Genomic DNA, 26,077 nt, shown 5'->3' on the forward strand with positions numbered 1-26,077 from the left:
GTGTGTGTGTGTGTGTGTGTGCCTTGTTGTATTGTTACCTGTACCATATAACGTGGCTGTGGCTCCATCTACAATAAATCATCTTCTGATTAGGAATAAACCTGCATCCTGTGTGTGAACTGTCCATAGCTGAATATGCTGCTACGCTGCTTTGACATACAGCATGTTGGTATTTAAGTTTGTTGTCTGTTGTGTGTAAAATATTCTAAAACTGGTGTAAAATGTCTCTGGCCATTCAGATTAATACAAAAGTCATGAATGTTGCGCAGCATTTAATTTGACGTCGTCATATAAACTTTCTCTCAGCACCCCCAACTCTGACTGACTTCCAGCATCCCCAAATCCAGGACCAGGACAGAATCCCCATCACTTCACCTCAATCTGAGTTTGAACGATCCGCCACCTTTCCAGCATCCAGCATAAACTTTCCCAGAGAGGCTGAGCAGTGTGATACCTCAATATTTAGATCATATCCTCTGGACCCCCTTTTTTGTCAGCCAAGACAGCCCCACAATGTCCAGAAACTTCAGCATCTCAGAGTGTATCTCATCAACTCCTTGTTTTTAACTCCCCCTCAGTGACCTCCATCAGAGACATGGAGACATGTTCTCCTCCTGCTCCTTCTGTGAGCACAGAACCTGCAGTGCTTCTGGTCTCCTGATACTGTCTGCTGCTTCAGCATCCCCTCATCAGCAAATGTTCAAAAGCCTGAACAATACAGTGACATTATCTTGACTTACTCTCCATGTGTTTTGGAAAGAGGAGGTGGATCCATGATCCTATTGTTCTCTACGGATGCAGAGCTGGAGTCAGGAGATTCTGGTCTCTGGTGCTGGATCCTGATACAAACACAGTACTGATGAATTCACAACAGAATAACATTCTTCCAGGATAAAATAGTGATTAAAAACATATTTCAATGTTAGTGTTTTAATACAGATAATAAAATTCTTAATCAGAAATTCCTTTCAGTCAGGTTGAAGTTGATACCTTCCAGTGTTAAAATGTTTAGGTTGATCCATGGACTCTTCATGGACACAGCTGGGATCAGGAGATTCTGGTCTCTGCTGTGCAGGATTTCAGGAACAACTTCACCTACTTCCAACGTCTGTGGAGAAGAAAACAGTCTGAAGTCAAAACTCAAGCATCACTTTGTTGTTGTTGATGGTGGTGTATGATATTATTTTCTACAGTCTCTCTGTATCTCTCTTGTAAGTAATCTATATTATACAACAAATATATATTTTTATATATTTGTTGTTGTAAATGTTAATATTTTTATCATATTTATTTGTATTTATATTTTTGTATAGATGTGTGGGATTATGTGACTGTTTTTGTGATTATTTCAGACACTGATAATGTGTTTTTATCTTGATTATGTATCAAGTCCTGCCATGAATTGTTCATATAATGACGTCAGCATGATGCAACTCATTTGGTGTCTATATAAACTTTACTCTTTGTCATGATTGCTAATTGCTTTTTACAGTCAAACAATTTTTGGTTTGCTTCACTTTAAAGAATCCATATACAATTTAAATTCTATCAAGAAGTTATTTAAGTTTGGGAAAGGTAATGAGTGCTGGTTAACAGTAAGAATTTATGATCAAATTTCACACTTGTTTTTTGCTTTTGTATCATTAAACATTAATTTTAAGTCAATTGACAAAAATTTCAGGCATTCAGCTTAAAGACCAATCCACATTGAGCCTGATCCTGTGGATAGCCTGTTGCAGGAATTAATAATAATATTAACAACAAATAGAAATAAAACATTAGACTATTTTCAATAATAATTTTCTACCTGTTGTATAATGACAAGTCAGTTATTGACACTCCCTAAAAACTCCCTCTGATGGTTAAAGGAGTCAGATAACCAACTTCAGACTGACTTCAGCACAGAGAAACACATCTGCAACAATATAAAACATGAAAACATAAAAGTTGTTGATGGATCATCAATACAATACAATAATGTGACTTCCTGCAGTTGAAGTGACAACAATGCAGGTGCAGTCCAGATGCAGCTGTCTGCTTCATGTTAACATGTTGAATGTATTTTGTCCAGAGAGTGGAGTCATGTCTGTTATGTTATCATTGTTTTATTATGATGCTGAAATGTTTTCTGTTTTTGTCTTAACGTGTCATGTTGTAAGATCGATCCAATAAAGAGTTGAAAAAAACGATACAGCTGTCTGCTTAAAAACTAATAACCTTCTAACTGAAATGATTGAAATCCACCAGCAGTTCAGCGGGCTACTTAAAAGACTAATCAATCAATAATTATCTCATAATTGATTGTTTCATGGCTGCAATGATTCAGCTCCTTCATGTAAATAAAATTAAATCTTAAAATCACAGAGTTGACTGTTTCTCTCTTGTTCAGGTGTTTCTCTGTGGACAGAGGTCTCTATGAAAACTACCTGGAATCACTGTGAGTCCTTTTACACTAAAACAGTGTTGTAAGAATGAGACGTCTCAGTGTAGACATAGAGACATCAAACTCATCAGAGGTTAGGGCTGCACAACACGGTAAAAAAAAAAAAAATCATTTTACGATTATTTTGCAATTACAATAATATTTGCAATTTTAGTGGGAGCGATCATCTTTGCATCATCATTTTAATTTTAACGGGAAAAAAATAGTAAAATGAGGATGATTTCATTTTTGCGAGAGTCCAAACCATTGTGTTCTTTTATGTCTTATGATTTGTAGACCAGGCATCTCTGTAGCTCCACAATATCTCATTTCTAAAGATATACTGTCATATTTAACCTTTAACAAAAAACTGCAGCTGCTGCAATTTGGATATTGCTCTTATCCATATTGTGATATCAATACCATTTTGATTAACCATGCAGCCCTGGGTGCATACTTCAAGTCAAGTCAACTTTATTGTCAGTTCTATCATATGTACAGGACATGTAGACCCTGCTGGCATATACAAGCACTAAAATACAACAAGGGTTTTAAATACTAGGATAAAACAAAATGCTACAAATGTAGAACTACAAATGTATGCAGATGACACCATTGTGTATGCACATGCAAAAATAGCTGAGTTAGCTGCTGCTAAGCTAACAATTGCATTGGAAAGGATCACACATTGGCTTGATCAATCATGTCTGAGTCTAAATGTAAACAAGACAAAAGGTATGTTTTTCTCTAAGACTATGGTACAACCTCCTCACGCTGATATTCTCATCAAAGGTGAAAAAATCGACATAGTTACTGATTTTAAATATCTTGGTGTGACACTGGATCCAAATTTGAACTTCAAAAAACTTGTTAAAAAATAGTTAAAACCATAAAGTACAACTTTTTACAAATTTTAGACATATTAGAAACTGTCTCTCTTTGGATGCAGCCAAGATATTTATGCAGCTATTCTTTCCTATATGTCTTATTGCATCACATGTTGGGGGCAGGCTGGAGAAACAGCCATAAAACCTCTTGAGTCCTTATACAAACAAATTCTAAAAACTCTGGACAAAAAGCCAATGCATTTCCATCACTGTAGGGTTCTGGAGAAATACAATTTACTGAGCGTTGAATTTTAGATTATTTTCAAATTTGTGCCTAGTTTATAAAATGTTAAATGGTTTGTCCTCCTCCACTATGTGACTTTGTGTTCACTCGCTCAGTAAGTTCTATTAGATCCTCCAGAATATCCTCTATACAAGATTGAACCATTTCATCACACTGCATTTGGACAGTCAGCTTTCTCTGTGAAAGCCACATCTCAGTGGAACGTCCTACCTGATGATATGAAAAACTGCAGTTCAATCAATACATTCAAGGCCAAATTAAAAAATCTACTAAAGACCAATCAGCTGTGTGACCACTGAGTCTAAACTCCATCTATGGTCTTCTCATTAACACAGGTAGTCTTGCTTTTAATTTGACAAGTTTACATTATTAATTTCTAGTTGACATTGTGGGTGTATGTGATGTGTTGTTGCTGATGTGTAGCTTTGTATTTTGTATTTTGTATGGTGTGTTCTGTGTGTTTGCAGTGCAGTGCATATTTTATGTTAAAAACTGTACACTGTCCCAATCAATAAATACAATCAATCAGTCAATCAATTACAGAACTTTATCTGAAGCTTCAACTTGCAGCAGCTTCAGTAGAGCTTCCTCTGGAGCTTCCTTCTCCGAATATTTCTTCAGCTCAAACATGTCCACATCTTTTTCTGATAACAGTAAGATGGAGACCAGAGCTGACCATTGAGCGGGAGACAGTTTATATTATCAGTTTATTTTTCCTGATCTCAGATACAGTTGGATCTCCTTCACTAGAGAACAATTACTCGGTCCATTGGGACAGTAAAACAAATTGATGCGTCTGTCTGGAGATGGATTCTCCCTGATCTTCTTCTTCACATAATTTACTATTAGCTGACTTCTATAAGTCTGGTTGGTCTGCAGGGAAAGGCCCAGGAGGAAGCGAAATGTTGGTATTGATGGGTGACAGGACCACATACAGAGCTGCCAGAAACTCCACTATGCTCTGATGGACAAGCTAAACACCTTGTTCCTGTCCTTCTCCATATGATGCTCCTCTTCAAAGATCTGTGAGAACATTTGGGAATATTCAAAGACTTCATTGGACTTACTGCTGCCATCTTTTAGGTCTTCCTCACAGAGGGTCGGGTTGCCTTTGTCACCATGTCAACACACTCAGGAGGGATCTGATTGGCTGCTGCAGGTCGTGTGGTTATCCAGAGGCGAGCAGAGGGAAGCAGGGTGCCCTTGATGAGGTTTGTCAGCAGCACATCCACTGAGGTGGACTTTGTCACATCAATAGGCAACTTTTCATTGGCACTGAAGTCTAGTTGAAGCAGCTCTCATCCAGTCAATCCAACACAAATAAAAGTTTATATTCACTCTTGTCAAAGTTTGTGTTTCCTGATGTCTGTAATGTTGTGAAGAACGTCCTGTTCCATGTAGCTGATTTCATGGATACATGTGTGAATAAGTTCTGCAAAACTTGCTTCTTTCCTTTGTGAATTCAGCCTGCTAAACGTAAACAGGAATATAAGGTGCACATCTTGATTGGTTCTTTTTTCAGCCCAGTATTTGTATTTGTATCTGTATTTGTTGAAGCAGCAAAATTACTTGTATTTGTATTCAAAATAACGTGGAAAGCGGCTTAAAAATCCTGTTTTTTTTATTATGCTTTTAATTTTAGAAAATTAAAGTGTTACAATAAGTGTACATGAATAAACTACCTTATGAAGGAGGTCTCCATACCGGGTCTTGAATTGGAGTCTCCCAGATCATAGACGACTGTGCTGATTACTGAGCTAAAACTTTACTCACTGCCTCATTGCAGACAGACCTCTACCTATTTATACACCCATAACACAGAGACAGCACACCATGTAATGTGTAGGGATGAACTTCAAAGGTGACTCTTGCTTTGCACTTTTCATTTTTTGCCTATTTTTTACAGCCTAACTTTGTGGTAAGGAGAAGGGGAACAACAGGTTATGGAGAGTCCCTTGGGAGCACTTTGCTTGTGTCAGTAGCTCAGCTTTATCTCTGGGGAACACCCCCAACTCCAGGAGTGATACGAACCGACCAAATATAACCAACCTACACATTGGTAAAAACAGACCCAAAAACAAATAATTTTTAAAATATTTGTATGAAACAAATATTCATAAAAAAACACAATTTGTGTTTTGTTGAATAACATATTTGTATTCAGGCACACCCCTACTGTGTAGATATCATCCAGAATCTTTGCATCCTTCTTTGTCGTCCACCCTTCTTTTATGTACATAAAGCTGTTCTGGAGGTTAAGATGGAGCTTTGTTTGTAACCATGTGATGGCTCATAGAAGCTGGTTTATCTGTGTAGAATAATATAAAATAGCCAGAACAAAGTGTAAAGCCTTGCTACTGAGTAGCCTTGAAGAGATTATTTTAAATAGATAAATAAATAACTGGATCTCAGGCTAATGCTCCTTTTAAACATGTTGACAGGACATTATCTCTGTAGTCATCAGCTTTTTCAGTCATGAAATCTGCAACATTCCTGGGATTGTCAGTTCTTTAAAAGGTTATGTAGCATTGGGAAAAGGTCCAACCTGCCTGCTGTAGAAAGACAGGCTCTAGGGATGTGTCATTTTAGGACAAAGCAACACAGGAAATTAGATGTATGATATTTAAGAGTCTTCTGTGGTTGGTGGACTTTTTTCACTGACAAAAAAATCTTCCAAAATGGTCATGCTTTTGCTTGACTCAAATTACAAAGAAATATTAAAGCCTACTTGGCTGTTTTCATTTAAGTTCATCTTTACTTCTGGAGAGAAGTATAGATCAATACAATACAGGTATGCTGTCAATGAGGAAATTATAGCAGAACTGAGTATGTGGGTTGTGCCCATGAAAAATTTGCCAAATCTTCTCTGCTAATGCCAAACAGCTTATTTTGCTGTTGCTATTGACTCTTGTTTTGAGCTTCTGGTACCCCCAGGTGCTGCCGATCAGACACCTGATCAGCAGCACCTGTAAGCATGGGCCCTGCTACGGTGGTCAATAGGTATCTGCTCCAAGAATTGGCATACCACGTTTGACTGATCTGGATAGGACCTGTGCGATAGGGCAACTTCAAATCGGTGTTCCGCAAAACCAAGTTGCGGCATTATTTGGAGTGAGCCCTTGTACCATCTCCAAAGTCTTCAAGTTCCATATAACAGGGGATGTCAGAGACAGGCCGTGAAGTGGGCGTCCCAAGAAGACGACAACCCAAGAAGACGACAACCCAAGAAGACCGTTTCCTCACCCAGTCAGCACTTAGGTACCATAAGCTGTCTTCTACAGATTTGCAGTCAAGGTTTGCAGGATGATATGGCCGATGGCTCTCTGCCCAGACAATCCAGAACAGACTGCACACAGCCAATCTCTGGTCTCATAAGGCTGCCAGGACGCCTGCCATGACTGCCCTTCACTGTCAGGCCCGTTTGCGCTGGTGTCGGCAACACGTGCACTGGAACCTGAACATGTGGAGGAATGTTATGTTCAGCATTGAGTCCAGATTCTGCCTATGGCAGTTGGATCATAGGGTCAAAGTGTGGAGAAGATGCAGAGAATGCTATGCTGATGGCTACACCGATAGAGTAACGTCTTTTGGTGGCAGCAACTCTCTCACTGGAAAAATGAGGCTTGTCCTCATTGGAGGCAATCTCAATGCAGAGAGATATCAAGATGAGATTCTGCAACCACTGGCAATCCCATATCTCCACAGTCTGGGACCGAACTCTATCCTCCAAGATGACAACGCTTGCCCCCAAAGAGCGGGGTTTATCAGAGACTACCTCCAGAATTTGGGAGTGGGGAGGATGGAATGGCCTGCCAGCAGTCCTGACCTCAACCCCATTGAACACTTGTGGGATCAGCTTGGGCGTGCTGTTCATGCCAGAGTGACCAACACAACCACGTTGGCTGACTTGTGACAAATGCTGGTTGAAGAATGGGATGCCATCCCACAGCAGAGTGTGACCAGGCTGGTGACCAGCAAGAAGAGGAGGTGCCAGGCTGTTGTGGCTGTGTATGGTTCTTCCACACGCTACTGAGGCATCTGTTTGTTAAATGAATAAACTGTTAATTTGCCAATATGTCTTGTTTCTTCAAACTTCAATCATCCAATCCACCAAACATCAAACAAGAGTCAATGGCAGAATAAGCTGTCTGGCATTGGCAGAGAAGATTTGGCAAATTTTTCATGGGCGCAACCCACATACTCAGCTCTGCTGCTCATGCCACAAATGCATGTTCCTTACAAATGTGGCACCATTTCAAAGGGAAATAAACAGGCCTTCCAATGGTGTAAGATTTATTGCCAAGAGGCATTGTTACAACAAAGAAATAATCTACCAAACACAAATTTCCTTACTTTTTGTAGTAGTTTAGTTACTTTGATCAGAACTGACTCTGAGCAACAGTTACAGAAAATGTTCCTCTACTAATTAGGAAACATATCACACAATAGCTTGAAAAGAAGCATGAATGAGGGGGCCACTAAGACTTCAGAAAAACTTGTGTCGATCCACCACAAAACTATCAGACACCAGCTGGAACCCCTGCAGCATTCTCTGGTATGAGGATTTTTCTCCTTTCAGCTTCCATCTGCTACTGCATTTCCAGTTTTCACACCTTCAGTAAATTTGCCTGAATCTCAATTTTGATGGATCACTGGCCTGATGCACAACCATTATGCCCAGCACACTTTTGGTATTTTCATGGCCAAGTGTGCCAGATGCACTGGTGCTGCACTTGGATAAAGGGTGGGATCAGAGAGAATACATTATCGCACATTATAGGTAGGTATGTTGGAGGTTGTGACAATTGTGGGCAATCATATTCACCACTTCATCCCCACCATGATGCACTGACTGTTTGGGAATCCTGCAAAGAGTTTTCATCAGAGGAAACTGGTTGTTGTCTTGGATGTAAAAAGTTTCAGATATGAGTTTACCAGCAGATCTGGTGTGTGTAATTGTGCCTTTACAATGCACCACATCATTCCAATAGAGACTGAAGATAGAACAGATTCCTGCCACCTTCAGATGGCTTTACCATTAGTGTATATACACAGGGCTCTAATGTTTTTCCCAAGGAGTTTGTGTGCTCCTAAATAAAAAAAATTAGTAGCACAGTGAAAAATGTTCAAGTAACACAGAGTTTATTAATGGGTCAACTTCTCTGCAGTTTATCTTTCACACTAAATCCTTAGTTTGTCTTACTGTCTTTAGCCCATTGTCAGCTACCACCTGCTGCTGTTTCTGCTGTGCTGTTTGTGTGTGTGTGTGTGCGCTCAGGTCTTTGTCAAACAGACTCAAATTTAAATACACTGATGGCAGCCTCATGCAAGATCTGTAAACTGAGTATCAATGAGAGAACAGGAACTGAACTATCATTCACCTTCTTGTGCTGGACCACAGTCAAGAAGTTAATTCATTAGTAACAGTCCATATAGCGTATTTTAAACTAGAGCTGCAGTTGAATAGATTCAGCTACTTTGGCTCACCACTACCAGAGTGCCACTACCCTCTGCCTCCTTATGGAGGTGCTGAACAGACTGGTGACGGTCAGATGGACAGCAGTTGTGGGTGACATTGAAGAAGAAATGCAACTAAAATAACCAGCCATGAGCAGCTGCTGTCAGACTCTGTCAGCGCTGGAAACACAGAGAGTCTGCTGGAGATATGACAGTCACTAGAAGTACATTCATGGCCCTTTGTATGTGTGGTATCTGTGTTATAGCTGAGCAAACGTTAGCAGCTCAGCACCAAGACGCTGTCTGGTGTGTGTATGTGTGTGTTAATATGTAGCCACAGCTCAGCTATTCATCATGGTACCGTCGTCAGCCCTGAATATCTTGTAAAGCTCTGAATATAACACAGCATAATAACTTGTGGTGTGTTAACTGCCACAGAAAAGAAATGCATCTTTCGTTTATTAGCATGACATTGTCTCTCTACCGTCTCTTATCAGGCTTGCTAACGCTATCTGTGAGAGGCACAAACTGAGGCTACAGTTATCAGTGTTGTGATATTTATACTTGGCGGCATTTCTTTTCTGTGAAACTACTGTACTGTTAAAACATTGTACATTATCTGACTACTTAATACTAGTTTTCAGACAATTAACAGCGGGGGGAAAAACATTATGGTAGGTTGTAATCTTTACTTGCACACTGTGCTCATAGATTTTTTTTACAGTTTGCATATATCTAGTTTTAGGGGAAAATGCGAGTGAAATACTCGCACTGTAGAGCCCTATTGCAGTAAATATGGACATCATGACAGCTCCCCAAAAGTGAAGCCAAAATATCTGCACCGCCCCCTGGTGGCTGGCTGCAGTAAAGGTCATATGTCCTGCCCCCTCCATGTTAGCGGATGGGACATGATCCAAACTAAAAAGTCAAAGTACATGTCAAATAAATTTTTTCCTAAAGATGGCTTCTGTCATTTTAGGTCATTCTTATTACACTGATGTTTGTTCAAGTGTTAATTTTTTGTTTTTAATTAGTGATTTGACGATATAAAAAGGGGGTGTGACATTATGATTGACAGCTGTGACAGCCGCTCTCAAAGCTCTGTCAGGCTGCAGGATGGCTGAGGGGGCGTGTCCTGCAGGTTCCCACCACTTGACTCTACTGCACAGACTCTGGCTCCAAATGACATCACAAATGCAAGATGGCCGCTCCCAGAGAGGAAATATTTTGGTTTCACTTTTGCACAGCGGTGATGATGAGATGCTTCGTCCGTATTTATATACAATCAATGGGCTTTACAGACAATCACCAGGGTAAAGTAAAGGCTGTCAGTACAGGATGCAGCTGTTGTGGATGAGAGATGCTGGTAAGAATCACTCATTAATCTGTATTCAGACTCGCCACAATGTATCCAGAAAACAACTATCTGGAAAGTTTAAAAACAAGCAAAACATGAAAAAAGCAGTTTGTGTGATTTCAGAGAGGTTTATACATGTGAGCCTTCACTATACTGTGTTCAAATATGACAGAACATACGAGCGCTGAGCTTTCGACCTGCTCTGAGCAGGTGAGTGTTGGACGGCACGAGACACACTCATTGTTGGTACCAGGATTGCAGTTTGCTGCTGGATTGAGATCATCACACCCTCAACTGCACCTCTCCTCATACTGTGGTGGCTGGTGAATCACCAAGATACCAAACCAGCTTCAAGGATACTTAACTTCAAGGATAACAACATGTGAATCTTTGAGTGTCTCTTCAGTGTCACGATTACATCCAGAATAGAATCTCCATTCACAGTCAAGACTCAATTCAATAAATAAAAAGTGGGCACTATTTTCAGGCTCTTAGTGTGCTCTGTCTATGTCTTTATGTTTGTATTTAAATTGATCTTTTTATAATCTAATTTAATTTTATATTAATTGATTTTATTTTGTTTGTTATTGTGTATTTATCAGTCGTTCTAATGCAAAGCATTATGTAAAGCTTTATTATTATGTACCTCAGGGGTCAATTTTGGGACCAATCTTATTCTCTTTTTATGTGCTACTATCACGTTATTGGTAGACATGGTATTTCCTTTCACTGTTATGCTGACGACACTCAGCTGTATGTCTCAATTCAGCCCACTGAGCTCAGTATGCTGAGTTCTTTACAGGAGTGTAGATGTGAGAAACTGGATGTCTAAGAATTTTCTTCAATTGAACTCAACTAAAACAGAAATCCTTGTAATGGCTCCAGTAGTAGATTCAAATTCAGCCATACTGGTTAAACCAAGCAGACTCTGATAAAGACTTACTGTAGAGTCGATACATGTTGGTCTGCTTGGTTGTGTATATGCTCGAAGAATAAATTCACAATATTTCACTTGGACAGACACCAGGAAAGACTTCTTGGATCTTGTATTTTTTACTTTCACCTGCCTCAGTAAAGAGCACCTGTCATATGAGCCATCAGAACTTTGCAGCGCTTCCTGCTTCCATTGTAAACTAACAATATTAATATTTCAATTTATTTCAGTGATAATGTTGGTTGGAATTTAGGGATAGATTGAGTTCATTAAATGTTTGTTAGAGGCTGCTGCATCTGTTGCATTATCATTTTTTATGTGATTTTCTTGCTAAACCAATTCACGCATACAATTTGTAATGTAGCCAATAAAACTTCAGCATTTCAGTTACACTATCAAGACTTTTATAATATGATTGTGAGATTGTAAATCACATCTTGGCGGCACTATATGATGTTATGTTGGTGAAACATTGACAGAGCATAAAGGGCATCATTAAGACATAAATATAACTACACTGTCAGCACAGAGTCTCATACAGACCAATGTCACACTGTTGCTGCTGTTGGTTGAAAGCTGCATTTGAACTTAGTTGTGTTCATGTTAGAGAGGCTGTGTGTGAGAATCAGGTCTCATCATACATGCAGCTGGACGTGTGTGAGCAGCTTCACCTCAATGCTGTTGAAGCCTCATTAATTAGTATCAGTTGAAGTTATTCTACACAGAAGGAGGACTGTGACCTTCGTCCTCCACCACTCCCAGTACAGTCATGATAGAAAGAGATCTCTTCATGGTCCATATGAACCGCAGGAATGATTACAGCGACCAGTAACTGCTTTAATGCACATATGGACGCGTTAGTACTGTTTTAAGAAAAACTTGAAATAATGTGAACGAGGAAAACTCACAAAATAATCTAAACAAGTGTCCTCAGCAGCAGCACTGAGGGATTGATTATTGATTAACAGCAGTAACAGTGAACCACCGAGAGACAGAGTCAGGTCGTCTTATTCCTACAAAACAACAATAACAAACACAATCTGATGAAACAAACACTGTTCTGCTTCTTACCTGTTCAATCTGATCCCTGTGAGGTCATTTCTTCTGATTCTTCAATCTGAATTATTGATCAGACTGTCACTCCTGCAGCGCTGCTTCCTGCTCTGATAGAAAAGGAGGAAACTGTAAAACAGGAGGTGTGACTGATACAACAGCAGAGGGTGAAGGTTTGGTTTCAGGAGCACAATGAAGTCTGGGTAATATTCCAGAGAGCAGGTTTAACAAACTCTGAGTTGGAAAACTAAATCTCTCACAGGTGTCCAGCTGGGTTGAGATCTGGTGACTGTGAAGGTCGTAACATATGTGCCGTCTTCAGTGACAAGATGCTTCCTACTAAACCTGACAGTTGCTGTTGCTAATTAGCTCATTTTGTCATGAAAAAACTTCTGTTGAGTCTCCAAACTGCACACAAGCTCCCCGTCTGACTTGTTTCTGCTTTATATGCTGAATGCCTGAAAATACTGTATTTTGTGTAATTATTATTATTATTATTATTATTATTATTATCATTATTATTTGGAGCAATTACTAGTTTTTTAAATGACTATTTGTGTTCAGTGATAGATTGTAAGATACAGGTAGGTAGTTTTTTTAAAGACGTGTTCTCTGTTTTACTTGAAAAGTGAAGTTATTCCTTTAGGTTTCTGCTGGTGTTATAAAAAGTGTGTATACATGACTTCACCTCTCAGCACTACATTATATATTTGTTGCTTTTTACCAAAACATCATCTCAAAATGGCTGAAGATGATTATCTGGAATAGAAGGAAACTTTGAATCACAAAGGTTGTTTTGTTTTTTGACTTTTCTATAAGTTAGTTTGCAAAACTGTAAAAACAGGAAACAGATATGTGTACAGATTTAAGTTTTAAATCAGATTTAATCCAATTAAAGGGGATATTAAAGGACATTTTAGCTGCAAAGTGAAAATCAGCTCATCATTCACCAACAACATACTTTTGGCTGCTAGCTGAATGATCAAACATTATTTATCCAACCACAAACACACACAGTGAGTTAGCAGCTGCTTTCCTTTAAATTACATAAAAAATGAACTGAGTTTGGTTGTTTGGTGTTTAGATTCAGTTGAGGTGAATCCAAACACTTGAAGTGAACTGTTCTTGCTCCAGTGTGAAGGAGAGTTTTTGATTATTGTATCTTTAATTCTGGCTCTTTGTACAAACATCCACCATGTCAAAAATAAATCATTTTAAATTTAAAGATTCCACCTCCTGTCAATGACAAGCTAGAAGACAAACCAAAGCTCCTCCAGCAGCTGCAGGGAACTGAAGCAGAAATTTTACCAACATTTGACAGTTAAAATTTGCTGCTTTTTGTCTTAAATTGAAAAAAAAAGGTTTGTATTTAGATGATAGTTTTAGTGTGACATGAAAAGTGGAAAACCATCTGCAGCAGATGTTCTGATTTTCAGAAACAGAAAAGATGATTAACAAGAGTGGAAACAAGAAAAACATCATATTTATTCATTCTGAATGTTCTCTACTTGTAATGGCTCCAGTAGTAGATTCAAATACAGCCATACTGGTTAAACCAAGCAGACTCTGATGAAGACTTACTGTAGAGTCGATACGTGTTGGTCTGCTTGGTTGTGTATATGCTCGAAGAATAAATTCACAATATTATTTCACTGAAGACGGAGTGCCTCTTTTTTTTCCATGCTTGTCTACATCACTGAAGGACAGATACCAGGAAAGACTTCTTGAATCTTCTTTTTTGTACTTTCACCTGCCTCAGTAAAGAGCACCTGTCATATGAGCCATCAGAACTATGCAGCGCTTCCTGCTTCCATTGTAAACTAACAATATTAATATTTCAATTTATTTCAGTGATAATGTTGGTTGGAATTTAGGGATAGATTGAGTTCATTAAATGTTTGTTAGAGGCTGCTGCATCTGTTGCATTATCATTTTTTATGTGATTTTCTTGCTAAATTAATTCACGCATGCAATTTGTAATGTAGCCAATAAAACTTCAGCATTTCAGTTACACTATCAAGACTTTTATAATATGATTGTAAGATTGTAAATCACATCTTGGCGGCACCATATGATGTTATGTTGGTGAAACATTGACAGAGCATAAAGGGCATCATTAAGACATAAATATAACTACACTGTCAGCACAGAGTCTCATACAGACCAATGTCACACTGTTGCTGCTGTTGGTTGAAAGCTGCATTTGAACTTAGTTGTGTTCATGTTAGAGAGGCTGTGTGTGAGAATCAGGTCTCATCATACATGCAGCTGGACATGTGTGAGCAGCTTCACCTCAATGCTGTTGAAGCCTCATTAATTAGTATCAGTTGAAGTTATTCTACACAGAAGGAGGACTGTGACCTTCTTCCTCCACCACTCCCAGTACAGTCATGATAGAAAGAGATCTCTATGGTCCATATGAACCACAGGAATGATTACAGCGACCAGTAACTGCTTTAATGCACATATGGACGTGTTAGTACTGCTTTAATAAGAACTTGAAATAATGGGAACCAGTTCTTTAAGGAAAATTTACAAAATAATCTAAACAAGTGTCCTCAGCAGCAGCACTGAGGGATTGATTATTGATTAACAGCAGTAACAGTGAACCACCGAGAGACAGAGTCAGGTTGTCTTATTCCTACAAAACAACAATAACAAACACAATCTGAAGAAACAAACACTGTTCTGCTTCTTACCTGTTCAATCTGATCCCTGTGAGGTCATTTCTTCTGATTCTTCAATCTGAATTATTGATCAGACTGTCACTCCTGCAGCGCTGCTTCCTCTTCTGTTAGAAAAGGAGGAAACTGTGTAAAACAGGAGGTGCGACTGATTAAACAGCAGAGGGTGAAGGTTTGGTTTCAGGAGCACAATGAAGTCTGGGTAATATTCCAGAGAGCAGGTTTAACAAACTCTGAGTCAAACCCTGAACTGGAAACAGGAAACAGATATGTGTACAGATTTAAGTTTTAAATCAGATCTAATTCAATTAAAGGGGATATTAAAGGACATTTTAGCTGCAAAGTGAAAATCAGCTCATCATTCACCAACAAACTACTTTTGACTATTAGCTGAATGATCAAACATTATTTATCCAACCACAAACACACACAGTGAGTTAGCAGCTACACTTGAAATAATGTGAACCTGTTCTTTAAGGAAAATCCACAAAATAATCTAAACAAGTGTAAAATTAGCTGCTTTTTGTCATTAATGAAAAAAATATATTGTATTTAGACAAATGAAAACTAGAAAACCATCTGCAGCAGATGTTCTGATTTTCAGAAACAGAAAAAATGATTAACAAGAGTGGAAACAAGAAAAACACATTTATTCATTCTGAATGTTCAAATGAAACAATGCTAGAAAGAAGAAAACATGATTCTTTAGTGAACTGCAACCTGTGATGATGGATCTCAAGTAGACACTGAATCTGCCAGTTTGATCAAATAAAAAAAGACATTTAAAGACGTGTTGATGGGCTGCGGGAAAGTGACAATTATAAACATCTTTAGCAGAACCTTGACAGCTTTCTGCACTTCTGTTTGCAAATTACAGTTTATAGCAGCTTAAATGAGAAGAAAATAAAGGCAACTTCTGCTTTTAACACATTTTTTTCCAATTAAAACGACAAGAATTGAACCAAGAACCAGAATTAGAACAGAAAACCATAAGCAACACATTAACAACATCCTGGTGATTAATTTAATTGTTGGCAACTAGTTGATTAATTGATTAATTGTCGCAGCTCTAAATCAGTACATTCACAACAAATATCAGATTGTACAAACGCTGATCCATCACAACCTGTGTTGATCACAGCAGACGTCATCCAACATCACACAGTCTCTGATAAAACACACATAACCACCATCACAACAACAATAACAACAACAACAATGAAAAAACAACAATCTGTTCAAAAATCCCAACTTGTTCCTGCTTTATTTTACTGTAGAAATAACAATATGAAAACACTGCTACAATATTCAGCAAAACATTACATAAAAAACAAACAAACAGCAGCTTTATAACTGTTTGTGGCAGTGCTTTATCTTGTTATCAGAGTCTTTGTCTCAAAGTCACTGAGGTTTGTACAAGTTGTTTGTGTTTCCCTCCTGCGTCCAGCAGAGGTCAGTATAACAGCTCACACAGAGAGGACAGTTTGTTAAAGGCAGGGACAGAATGCACTTCTGCCACAGCCAAGCAGGAAGCTCCAGGCCTGAGAAGTGAAGTCAATGTGGAAGTGCCTTAAACCTGCAGTCTTTCTAATGACCAGCAGGTGGAGACTCCACTAGTTGCAAAAAGAAAGTCTGGTTGTATGGAGGTCTATGAGAAAATGACTTTTCACTTGATTTATTACCTCAGTAAACACTTTCCTAACGAGTTTATGGTCTCAATTGCTAGTTTCAAATCTTCAGAAATTCAGTTCGTAAATTATGGCCCCATTTAGATTGAAATAGACAAGACGCTACCACAGCGACAACATTGAATATGTAACGTAACCATGGTGTAACCTCAGATTCACAGAGTATAGGTGCAGCTGCTGCTATTTCAGTGTTTTCAGTTCATGAAAGTTAACTGTAACATTTTAGTCACTAAAAAAGTCCTGTTCAGTGTTTGGTTGTGATAAAAGACCCTCCAAGGAGTTGGTTCAGTTTTTCCAGTAAATACATTTTATTTTAATGGTTTTAAGCCTGTTTTTCACTAGCGAAAATTAGCATTAGCATTATCACAGTTAACCATAGACTGTAAATGCACCGTGCTAACCAAGCTAGAAGCTAGCGCTAGGGTCAGCTCCTCGTTCAAATATGGTCACCTCTGGCTCCAAAAATCAAAGATGGTCAAATCAAATCACCCTGTCACCACAAGATCGAAGTGCAGAGACTTGTGGACCTTGTCTGTGCATCCCTTTTGTATGTCCATCAGTGATGACAGGGGGTCAGTGGAACTTCGTCCAAATCCATCCTTCCAGCCCAAAGTCATCACCTCCTCGTTCAGGTAAAGGGTCATTCGCCTGAGGGCTTTTTTCCCCCGTCCTAACACCGACAGGGAGGAGGAGTGTCTTCACACCCTGTGGCCCCGTGCAGGCGCTCTGCTGTTATGTGAAGCGCATGGCGGCTTTCAGGAAGTTGGACCCGTTGTTCGTCTGCTAGGGTGGTCAGGCTCAGGGGGCCACTATGTCTGTGCAACGGCTCACTCACTGGATCTGTGATGCAATCCACAGAAGTAATGAGGTGGTGGGTTGTCTTCCCCCAGTGGGTCTGAGGGCGCACTCCACCTGGGGCATTGCGTCCTCTATGGTGCTTTTCAGAGGTGTCTCAGTGGAGGACATCTGTTTGGCCGCCTCATGGGCTTCCACTTCGACTTTTGTGCAGTCATATCTCAGGGACATGACTGCTGGTTCAGTGTCTCGTTCAGTGCTTGGTGCACTGTCTGGGGGGACGTCATCTGGAGAAGACTAAGGTGTTTTGGTAGGCGCACAGCTTGTTGCTGGCTTTTGCAGTCCAATGCAAGACCCTCAGGCAGGCGGTGGTGCTGTTTCTTGGTTGTGGCTGGGTTTGGACTATTGTCAGTTTGGGCTCAGCTGGGAGTTCATCTCATCCCTAACCGCCTTCGCATTAGGTTTTAACCAATAGCAAAGCCTGTTAGAGGGCAGAGCACGTCCAACATAGAAATAGTAGTTATTTATCTGAGTATTTTAAGTTTGTTTAAGTCACATAAACATGCTAAACAAGTAAAATAAACTACAAACTGTCAAAAAATGGCAACATTTATGTTAAGTTTGCTGTCTGGTAATTATCACATCTATATAGGTAACTTATATTGGTCGTGCTGACGTGCTACGGTAAGCGTATTGTATCATTTCCGGTTGCCGACTGTGTCTACTGATAGCGTTGTTGCTGCTCTCATCTCTCATCTCAGTTGATTTTCCTATATATATCACATTACTGTGGATTAATTGTGGATTAATATCTGCTGTATATTTAAACTTTCGCTAGTTTTACACAAGCACTCTCAGCGCTTTTCTCTTAGCGACTTTTCTCGCTAATCGCACAAGTTGTTAGTCACTTTAGCTCTGCAGCTAGCACTAGCAGCTAACTTAAACTAAGTAGTTAGCGATGGCTTCTCTCTCTCCCTCTCGTTCTCCTACTCTCTCTTGCTCGGTGTGTCAAATGTTTAGTTATTCCTCTGCCTCCTTTAGTGATAGTGGTAAGTGTAATAAGTGTAGTTTATTTGCAGCACTGGAGGCAAGGCTTAGTGAATTGGAAGCGCGGCTCCGCACCATGGAAAAACAATCAGCTGCTAATATAGTTAGCCAGCCCCTAGTATCCGGTGCGGGCCGACCTAGCGTAGCTCCCACTCCCCCGGCAGCTCCCGAGCAGCCGGGAAGCCAGGGCGGCTGGGTGACTGTCCGAAGGAAGCATAGCCCTAAGCAGAAGCCCACGGTTCACCACCAACCAGTTCATGTTTCTAACAGGTTCTCCCCACTCAGCGACACACCCGCTGAGAAACAAACTCTGATTATTGGCAGCTCCATAGTCAGAAACGTGAAGTTAGCGACACCAGCAGCCATAGTTAAATGTATTCCTGGGGCCAGAGCGGGCGACATTGAGTCAAATTTAAAACTGCTGGCTAAGAATAAACGTAAATATGGTACGATTGTCATCCATGTCGGCGGCAACGACTCCCGATTACGCCAATCGGAGATCACCAAGATTAATGTTGAGTCGGTGTGTACATTTGCAAAAACTATGTCGGACTCCGTAATTTTCTCTGGACCGCTGCCTAATCTGACCAGTGATGACATGTATAGCCGCATGTCACAATTCAACCGCTGGTTGTCGAGGTGGTGTCCAGCAAACGATGTGGGCTTCATAGATAATTGGCAGACTTTCTGGGGAAGACCTGGTCTGATTAGGAGAGACGGCATACATCCCACTTTGGATGGAGCTGCTCTCATATCCAGAAATATGGCTGAGTTTATTAGTAAACCAAAACCATGACAACCCAGAGTTGAGACCAGGAGGCAGAGCTGCAGTCCTACACGCTTCTCTGCGCTTCCATTAGAGCAGTTACCCACCCAAAACCACATAGAGACTGTGTCTGTCCCCCGACCACTTAAATCAATTAAATCCAAAGTAAACAAAAGAAGAGTCATTCATGAAAATCTAGTAAAAATTAAAACCACTACTGCAATAGTACAACAAAATAAGATAATTAAATGTGGATTCTTGAACATTAGATCTCTTTCATCTAAAGCCGTTTTAGTAAACGATTTAATTTCAGATCATCATATTGATTTATTTTGTCTCACTGAAACCTGGCTGTGTCATGAAGAACATGTCAGCCTAAATGAATCCACTCCCCCCAGTCATATTAATACTCATGTTCCTCGGGGCACTGGCCGAGGAGGAGGAGTTGCGGCCATTTTCAGCTCAAGCCTGGTCGTCAACCCTAGACCTAAATTTAATTATAACTCATTCAAAAGCCTTGTTCTTAGTCTCTCAGCCAACCTGGAAAACTTTACAGCCAGTTCTATTTGTTATAGTGTATCGTCCTCCTGGCCCGTACTCTGAATTCCTATCTGAATTTTCAGAGTTTTTGTCGTATTTAGACCTTAGTACAGATAAAGTAATTATAGTAGGTGATTTTAATATTCATGTGGACGTTGATAATGACAGTCTCAGCACTGCATTTATCTCATTATTAGACTCAATTGGCTTCTCTCAGTGTGTAAATAATCCCACTCACCGTCTTAACCACACCCTAGACCTTGTTCTGGCTTATGGGATTGAAATTGAACATTTAATAATTTTTCCACAAAATCCTATTTTATCAGATCATTTTTTAATAACTTTTGAATTCCTATTACTGGATTATACACCACTAGACAAAAATGTCCTCACTAGATGTCTCTCTGATAGTGTTGTAGATAAATTTAAGGAAGCAATTCCGTCAGTACTGAATTCACTACCATGTCTCAATACTACAGAGGACTCTTACGTTAACTTCAGTCCCTCCCAAATTGATAATCTTGTTGATAATGCTGCAGGCTCACTAAGACAAACACTCGACTCCATTGCCCCCTTAAAAAAGAAGATAATAAAACATAAGAGGTTAGCTCCATGGTATAACTCCCAAACCCGCAAATTAAAGCAAACATCGCGAAAATTGGAAAGGATTTGGTGTTCCACCAAAGTAGAAGAATCTCGCTTAGTCTGGCAAGATAGTCTTAAAACATATAGGAAGGCCCTCTGTAATGCCAGAGCCGCCTATTACTCAGCATTAATAGAAGAGAATAAAAACTGCCCTAGGTTCCTTTTCAGCACTTTGGCCAGGCTGACAAAGAGTCATAACTCTACTGATCCATGTATTCCTATAGCTCTAAGTAGTAACGACTTTATGAACTTCTTTAATGATAAAATTCTAACTATTAGAGACAAAATTAACCACCTCCTGCCCTCAACAGGCACCGTTCTCTCCCCAAACACAGGAACCTTGGTAACGGCAGTAAATCCTGACATATATTTGGACTGTTTTTCTCCACTAGACTTGTCTGAACTAACTTCAATGATCTGTTCAGCTAAACCATCAACCTGTCTCTTAGATCCCATCCCAACTAGGCTGCTTAAGGAAGCCTTACCCTTAGTGAGCACTTCTTTACTAGATATGATCAATCTGTCTTTAGTAACAGGCTATGTACCACAGTCTTTTAAAGTAGCTGTAATTAAACCTCTTCTTAAGAAGCCTACTTTTGATTCAGGTGTTTTAGCCAGTTACAGACCTATATCTAACCTTCCATTTCTATCTAAGATCCTTGAGAAAGCAGTCTCTAATCAGTTATGTGACTTTCTACATAACAATAGTTTATTTGAGGATTTTCAGTCAGGATTTAGAGCACATCATAGCACAGAGACAGCACTGGTGAAAGTCACAAATGACCTCCTAACTGCATCGGACAAAGGATTTGTCTCTATACTTGTCCTGTTAGATCTTAGTGCTGCATTCGACACAATTGACCATCAAATCCTTTTGCAGAGACTGGAACATTTAATTGGCATTAAAGGAACTGCATTAAGCTGGTTTAAGTCATATTTATCAGACCGATTTCAGTTTGTACATGTTAATGATGAATCCTCCGTGAAGGCAAAAGTTAGACACGGAGTTCCACAAGGTTCTGTACTTGGACCAATTCTATTCACCTTGTATATGCTTCATTTAGGTAATATTATTAGGAAACACTCCATAAATTTTCATTGTTACGCAGATGACACCCAATTATATTTATCAGTGAAGCCAGATGAACCCAATCAGTTAAACAAACTCCAAACATGCCTTAACGACATAAAGACCTGGATGACCTGCAATTTTCTACTACTAAATTCAGATAAAACTGAAGTTATTGTGCTTGGCCCTAAACACCTTAGAAACACATTATCTAATGATAAAGCTACTCTGGATGGCATTACCCTGGCCTCCAGCACCACCGTAAGGAATCTGGGAGTTATCTTTGATCAGGATATGTCCTTTAACTCCACATAAATCAAATCTCAAGGACTGCCTTTTTTCACTTACGTAATATCACAAAAATCAGGCACATCCTGTCCCTAAAAGATGCAGAAAAACTAGTTCACGCATTTGTTACTTCTAGGCTGGATTATTGCAATTCCTTATTATCAGGCTGCTCTAACAAGTCTCTAAAGACTCTCCAACTGGTCCAGAATGCAGCTGCACGTGTTCTAACTAAAACTAGAAAAAGAGACCAAATTTCTCCCATTTTAGCTTCACTACATTGGCTTCCTGTTAAATTTAGAATAGAATTTAAAATCCTTCTCCTAACTTACAAAGCCCTTAATGGTCAGGCACCATCATATCTTGAAGAGCTCATAATACCGTATTATCCCACTAGAACACTGCGCTCCCAGTATGCAGGCTTACTGGTGGTCCCTACAGTCTCTAAAAGTAGAATGGGAGGCAGAGCCTTCAGCTATCAGGCTCGTCTTCTATGGAACCATCTACCGGATTCAGTCCGGGGTGCAGACATCCTCTCTATGTTTAAGAGTAGGCTTAAAACTTTCCTTTTTGATAAAGCTTATAGTTAGGGCCGACCAGGCTCGCCTTGGATCAGCCCTTAGTTATGCTGCTATAGGCCTAGACTGCTGGGGGACTTCCCATGATGCACTGAGCTCCTCTCTCCTCCTCTCCATCTGTATGCATTCATGTAACATCAATGCATGTCACTAACTTTGCTTCTTCCCCGGAGTTTTTTGTGCTTTCTCATCTCACAGGAAAAGCTGAGTCCCGGGCCGAACCTTCGCGGTCCTTCACAGTCCTGATGGCATCCTTCCCTAGCTGTTGCTGCTCGTGCTTGTTGTTGTTGTTGTTGTGATTTTTTTTTCTTCTGTCCCCCCTCCCCCTTTCCCTCTCTCTTTCTCTCTCTCAACCCAACCGGTCAAAGCAGATGGCCGCCCACCAAGAGCCGGGTTCTGCTTGAGGTTTCTACCCGTTAAAGGGGAGTTTTTCCTTACCGCTGTCGCCAAGTGCTTGCTCATGGGGGAATTGTTGGGTCTCTGTATATTAAAGAGTACGGTCTTGACCTGCTCTATGTGAAAAGTGCCTTGAGATGACTTCTGTTGTGATATGGCGCTATATAAATAAAAATTGATTGATTGATTGATTATCAGGACTTTATTGTAGCTAAACTAATACGGAAAGGTAACAGTCAAACTATTGAAACGGTTAACTGTCTGCTAGCTAGTTATCCGGTAAACCGAAAACGGAAATGATGTTGGGATTTCTCTCTTGCTCAGACGTTGATACGGAAATGACCTGTTTTCAAAGATACAGAAAACAAGATAGAAATCCTCCGCGATCAAAGAGGGGGTGACTCACCTACCCGCCATTACTTAAGTGGGTGACTTATCAGTAGTTTATTGTAGCGAAATCAATACAGAAAGGAAAACAGTCGGTTAGCTTTGTGCTAGCTAGTGACCGGTAAACCGAAAACGGAAATGATGTTGGGATTTCTCTCTTGCTGAGACGTTGATGTTGACAATTTTCAAACGGGTGACACGCCGACTGTTTAAAGCTTCCACGTTTAATTTGCAAGTGAAAGAGCCGTTTTTTGTTTGAACATTTTTGGCAACAGACTTCTATATATTTTTGTCGATCTTTATTATTAACTTGGAGTGTTTGCAGTGGCTAGTTGGCTAGCTGAGGGAAGAAATGGTGGTTTTCAACTGCCGGGAGTGAGCTAACTAGTTAACATAACACGCTAGTTGGCTTTTTATTTTAACGGTAACTAGTTTAACGCTAGTGTCATATATTGTTAATGCCTTTAACAACATTATTACTGTAGTATAATGTACTGGTGTCTCCGCTCCCCTCCTCTATACAGTATATTTATTGTGTTTGTGAGCTTTCTATGCGGTTTGTTTACCAGCTGTGTGACATGTAGCATCAGGTGTGTGACGTCAGCTGGACCTGGACAGGTATGAATGCTGCAAAGAGAGAAATCAAAGTAAAAAGAGTTTCCTCAAGAAAAAGGTCGAGAGACATCCTGAAGACTCACCTGACACCTGCCAGAAAGAGAGGAGGAGGAGGAGGAGGAGGAGGAGGAGAGCAATGTCCCAGAAACTGGAGGCTCAGCAGCATCATGGCTGATATAAAAGCTGTTGAGGTAGGTTATTATCAAAGTATTGATCTGGAGCTGGAAGGATTAGTCAATTAAATGATTATTAGAGAGCTACAGCTGCACCTAAGGATTATTTTCATTTTTGCTTGAAGTGTAACAGAGCTGAAACAGCTTGTGATTTGATAATTAACTAGTGATTTAAGTTATTTTTCAAGCAGAAATGCCCAAAAATTCACTAATTCTATCTTCTCAAAGTGAATATTTACTGATTCTCTAATTTTAGTTTAGTAGTAGATATTAACCTGAATAGAGCTGCAATAAATTCATTGCTTTGAATCATTTTTAGGAAAAAATGTCCAAATTCTCTAATTGCAGCTTCTTAAATGTGAACATTTTCCGGTTTCTTTAGTCCTCAGTGACAGTAAACTGAATATTTATGGGATGTGGACAAAACAAGACATTTGAGGACGCCATCTTGGGCTTTGGGAAACAGTAATTGACATTTTTCACCATTTTCTGACATTTTATGGACAACTAATCAGTTAATTTAGAAAATAATCAACAGATGAATCGATAATGAAAATATTGGTTAGTAGTAGCTCTGGACATATCTGGCTGACTTATTTTGCTGTTGATCAAAAACACTAAACTGCATGAACTGTGAATGAATGTTTTGTTTTGTTGGCAGTACTGCAGTGACAGTGAGGACTTATTTGGGGACTATGACAGCATCTTGGAGGACAGCTCTCTCTTGGCAAAGCTGGATGATGCAGAGCAAAATGAAAGGCAGCGTGACCTCCAGACCGAAGCTGTGGATCAGCGGGACTTCACGACTCTGCGTCCATCGAAAGACGGCGTCTGGAAACAGTCCTGCGAGGACATCCTCACAGACTCCATCTTGGACGGCCTCGGACACGAACCCTTCGAGGACTTACCGGCCAGCCAGCTGGAATTTCAAGAACGAGTTCATGAAAATGCAAAGAGGAGCAAACTGCAGGACGGAGATAAAACCTCTACACCTTTTAGAAACTCTGACGTAGAAAGAAACACAGAGGATAAAACCAAGAGACAGATGAAGGCGAGGAGGAGCGTGACCGACCAGCTGAAGAGGACGATGCTCTGCAACGCCGCCGCTCCCTCCGAGGTTTCTCGCTCTGTGGTGCTGAAAGAAGCGGTGGTTTCTGAGGAGATCAGCGTCGCCATGCAGGCCATGGAGACTGTATCTGCTCAGACAACCGACCTCGGACCTTTCTTTGGACTTCCCACCAAAGTGAAGGAACTCATCTACAAACTGAGAGGAATCAAGAGCCTTTATGGTGATGCTCTGTTTTACTCACAGATTCTACGTAACTGCAGATAATTCAGAGCAGAGTTTGTTACTGTGGAAGCTGTTTGTCTGTTTCAGATTGGCAGGAGACGTGTCTGAACCTGGACTGTGTTCATCAGAGGAAGAATCTGATCTACTCGCTTCCCACCAGCGGAGGGAAAACTCTTGTCGCAGAGATCCTCATTCTCAGAGAGCTGCTGTGCAGGAAGAAGGACTGTCTGTTCATCCTACCGTACATATCACTGGTGCAAGAGAAGGTCCTGAGCAAATATCTGTAATATTAGTATTGAAACTTGATTTTTCTGTGTATATTTATTTATATATTTATTCCTTTATTTAAACAGGTTGTCTCACTGAGATCAAGATACAGAAGACACATACAGTAGAAGCATAAACAGAAATTCACAACACAATATACATTGTTTTTATGGTTTTATTCTGTCATAAATTAGCGTACACATTTCCACATATTCACCTAAAAAACAAACAAAAATAAACATTCAGTCCCACATAAAACTTGGACATGCACAAAAAAGCAAAATAAAACAAACACATCGATTAAAGAAACCAACAAATATTCAATATGTGCAAGTGTAATTAAAAAAATCAGTATTTAAAACCAGTTTTCCAGCTCAGTTTGAACAAGTGGCAAAACTAAAGTTATAGATAAATTATGTACAAACTGTGCAGACAGAGTGGTTGAATGAACAACCAGCAGAAGAGAAACAAGATTTTTGTGTATTTTTCTTTAAACA

General features: G+C 39.8%; 1 protein-coding gene and 1 long non-coding RNA gene across 2 annotated transcripts in view; one reads left to right on the forward strand and one right to left on the reverse strand.

Moving 5' to 3' along the window:
- Positions 1–26,077, forward strand: part of LOC122968199 — a 200,947-nt gene that overhangs the window by 155,254 nt on the left and 19,616 nt on the right. The window lies entirely within an intron of this gene.
- LOC122968126 overlaps positions 1–26,077 on the reverse strand; it is a 200,984-nt gene that overhangs the window by 49,089 nt on the left and 125,818 nt on the right. The gene's annotated exons all lie outside the window — the stretch shown is intronic.

The sequence above is a fragment of the Thunnus albacares genome, chromosome 18, assembly GCF_914725855.1.
Source record: "Thunnus albacares chromosome 18, fThuAlb1.1, whole genome shotgun sequence".
NCBI classification, from domain to species: Eukaryota; Metazoa; Chordata; class Actinopteri; order Scombriformes; family Scombridae; genus Thunnus; species Thunnus albacares.